General features: G+C 44.9%; 1 pseudogene; it reads right to left on the bottom strand.

Annotated features, from left to right (window-relative positions):
* Positions 1-1350: 1350 nt before the first annotated feature.
* On the bottom strand, positions 1351-3236 carry LOC129643441 (hsc70-interacting protein-like; annotated as a pseudogene).
* Between the last annotated feature and the right edge of the window lie 523 nt (positions 3237-3759).

Here is a 3759-nt window from a genome sequence, read left to right as displayed (position 1 = left end):
TAACTGAATGGATATGAGTTTAAGTAAATTCATGGAGTCGGTGATGGACAGGAAGGCCTGGTGTGCTGCAGTCCATGCAGTCACAGAGACGGATATGACTGAGTTACTGAACTGAACTGATGTGGAAATATGAAACATTTATTTTAGATAATCAGACAAGAGCACAACTAAGTAATACAATTTTACTGCAGCATTTTAAAAACCAGCCCTTCACCACAATGTAAGATATAAATGCAAGTGCACAAGGGTACATGTGGCATAAAATGTAGTAGATTGGTTGCTGCTATAGAGTAAAATCTATAGTCACAGACTGAAAACAGAGAGGTATTTTATTTGGGGGGGATGTTTTGTACCCCGAGCCCAGGAAACAGGATCTCAGCAGCTCTGATAAAACAGCTCTAAAGAGGCTGGGAAAGTCAGGCTGTATACAAGTTTGCAAAAGAGAGAACAGGCAGCCTGAACATCAAAGATCAGGTATCAAGTTAAGGAGTTTAGCATTCTACAGTATGGGAAGATGTAAGCCTGTGGGCTCACTGAATTAGTTCCTTTCGTATGCACCTCAGGTATCTGGGGCCAACCCTGTTTCCTTGTTGGCCTTACTTATTGCATTCTCACAGTTTCTCAGTGGTCACCATGCCGGGCAGGGGATGGCAGCATCTGCTGGATCACAGTTTGGGGAGCCCTCATTCACATTTGGAGGCCAGAAATCAATCACTGATGGCTGTGACATTTCTTGTTGGTTAACATGGCAGAAGACATTTTCATTTCACGCTGCCCTGCCAAGTACTTCGAAGCCCTACCCAGGTCCTACTGCAATACCAGTGGTCCCAAGAGTTTTACAGAAGCCAATCATTAAAAATAATAACAACAAGCAATTACGAAGACAAATCAAAATGCCTCAGTGACTACATGTCCAACTCAAACTTTATTTAAATATTATCTTTTCCTCCTGCTTATAAAGCTTTATTTCACTCAAACTTGAATGATGAATCTTCCATACTGAAGTATCTTTGCCTAATTAATTCAAAGGAAAAAAAACAAAATGACTAGTAAGGAAAAATACAGGGTTTAACACACCTTTTAATTTGTTTTAACTATTTAAGGTTTAAAAATTGCTTAAAGTTTTTAATTTCAAATAGGAAAACATTATCTGAATTGAACACTCTAATGGCAAACCACTGTAAAATGTTTTCAGCTGCATCTGGGGCAGAGGGCCTAGTGATTATCTTCAAAGCACCCCAACTTTCTTCATGAGAAGGTCAGAAGTACACTGGTTTGTTTTATTGCACCATCCATTAGGTGATCTAAGTTGCCTTTCCTCTGGCAGGGACTTTATGTGTCAGAAGGGCATTATGCTTGACCTCCAAATTTGGCCCACAATTTACTGATGAGCTTCATAACCTTTGAGTTACCCTGATATTTTGACATATTTTCAGGGTTCTGGGTTACATCCTTGGAGAAGGCAATGGCACCCCACTCCAGTACTCTTGCTTGAAAAATCCCATGGACGGAGGAGCCTGGTAGGCTTCAGTCCATGGGATCGCTGAGGGTCGGACACGACTGAGCGACTTCACTTTCACTTTTCACTTTCATGCATTGGAGAAGGAAATGGCAACCCACTGCAGTGTTCTTGCCTGGAGAATCCCAGGGATGGCGGAGCCTGGCGAGCTGCCGTCTATGGGGTCTCACAGAGTCGGACACGACTGAAGCGACTTAGCAGCAGGGTTACGTCCTGGAAGGCCACCATAACTTCTGGGTCCTGCATGGCTGCAAGGACCTCTGGGTCACTAAAAATTTCTTTCATCCAGGCATTCATGGCATTCCAGGCATGCCCCCCTCCCATTCCATGCATTCCTCCAGGAAAATTACCAGGAATTCCCCCAGGAGAGCCACCTGGAAAAGAACCATACTGAGCTCCTGATTGTCCCCTGGCTGCTTCCTCCCTCTGGGCTCTCTCATGTTCTTCCCAAGCCTTCTTAACCCTTTGTGTTCTTTTTTTGATCTCTCACTCTTTGGGCTTTTTGCTCATACTTTCTCCAGTATCAGCAATTTTCTGGGCCTTTGGGCGAACCTCCATCAGCACTGCACTAGCATCTTCATAATCTAGCTTACAGGAAGAGGCAAGATCCCTGGCAGCTGCTTTCTGATGGCCCAGAAGTCCGTGTGCTTTCCCTCACTACATGTATGGCTGAGCTGCATCCAGATGTATTTCAATAACTCTTCCACAGGCTTGGATGGCAGCATTTCCCTTCTGTAATTTGATGAAGACACTGGTTCTCCTGGCATACAGAATGGCCACACAAGGGGTTAGCTTGATGGCATCTTTAAACGACTCATTGGCATTCTGTGGCTCACCATCATTTAGGGCATCAATGGCAGACACTTATTTTTTTTTTTTTTTTTAATCATTTGCCTGATCCATCATCTCCTTAGTTATCTCTACATTTTTATCTCCCATTTCTTGAGGGGCATTATGGTCTGGTTCAATCACACCTTCATTATCAAATTCTAGATCACTTTCCTCAGTTGATGGTTTTGTTGCAAGAAGGCGGACCCCTTCCAGGGCCCGAAACTGGGCTCTTGTCTAACACTTGGAAATGAATTGTCTGAGGAGACACATGTGCTGACAAAGCAAGAGATTTTATTGGGAAAGGGCACCCGGGTGGAGAGCAGTAGGGTAAGGGAACCCAGGAGAACTGCTCTGCCACATGGCTCTCAGTCTCGGGTTTTATGGTGATGGGATTAGTTTCCAGGTGGTCTTTGACCAATCATTCTAATTCAGAGTCTTTCCTGGTGGCACACGCATCGCTCAGCCAAGATGGATGCTAGCGAGAGGGATTCTGGGAAGTGGACACGCGGTGTCTCCTTTAGACCTTTCCTGAACTCATCCGGTTGGTGGTGGCTTATTAGTTCCGTATTCCTTATCAGGATCTCCTGTCATAAAACAACTCATGCAAATGGTTACTATGGTACCTCCCCAGGGTGGGCAGTTTCAATCAGAGTGTTTCCCCTAACAGTTTGTCTGTATTTATGTTTTCCTTCACCTTCTTACTATCTGCTTTTGCTTCGTAGGTGTTTAATTCTGATTTAGTTTTATGAGAAACAGGTGGCATTTTAGCCCCCATACTCTCCACCCATTCCCTCAGGAAGCTCATTTCCTCTGTGTTCAGAACACTCCAGTCCTGCTCACACATTTACAGGAAGGCTCCAAGCTCTCTCATTTTGCAGGGGTCCATGGCCCAGGAGGCAGTGGGAGGTGGTGAGTGTAAGCTGCTGGCCAGATGCCTGGTCTGGGCACTACTTCAGCGTGACCACGTAAAGGGGAAGGATGCCCCAAGGCTGAACAAACTAGAACCTCCCCGGCCACTAGCTCTGCCCACCCAACTACCCTGGGTTCTTCTCCTGTTCATTCCTACTTTCTCTACCGTGGTCCTGCATGCTGATTAGAACCTTCTAGAAGTGTGGCTGTTCATGCTGTTGCCCACCTCTCCACGCATGCATTCTTACATTAACTCAAAACCTGTGCTCTAGAGGGATCAACCATCCAGTGTTTTCAAGAAGGTGGGAACTGTTAGCTCCTGAAGGGGTTATTTAGAATAGAATATTCTCTTGAGTGTGGCCATTAAATGGAACATGATGCCATGAAGCCAAAAGGCCTTCTGGCCGGAGCAGCAGTCACAGCTCTGGGTGAGGAAGAATCATCTTGACATCAGATATTCTTTGATGTTTTTTCTAATTTGTCATTTTTAATTCTCTACT

Source organism: Bubalus kerabau, chromosome 2 (assembly GCF_029407905.1).
Source record: "Bubalus kerabau isolate K-KA32 ecotype Philippines breed swamp buffalo chromosome 2, PCC_UOA_SB_1v2, whole genome shotgun sequence".
NCBI classification, from domain to species: Eukaryota; Metazoa; Chordata; class Mammalia; order Artiodactyla; family Bovidae; genus Bubalus; species Bubalus kerabau.
This window is presented reverse-complemented; position numbering and strand designations above follow the sequence as displayed.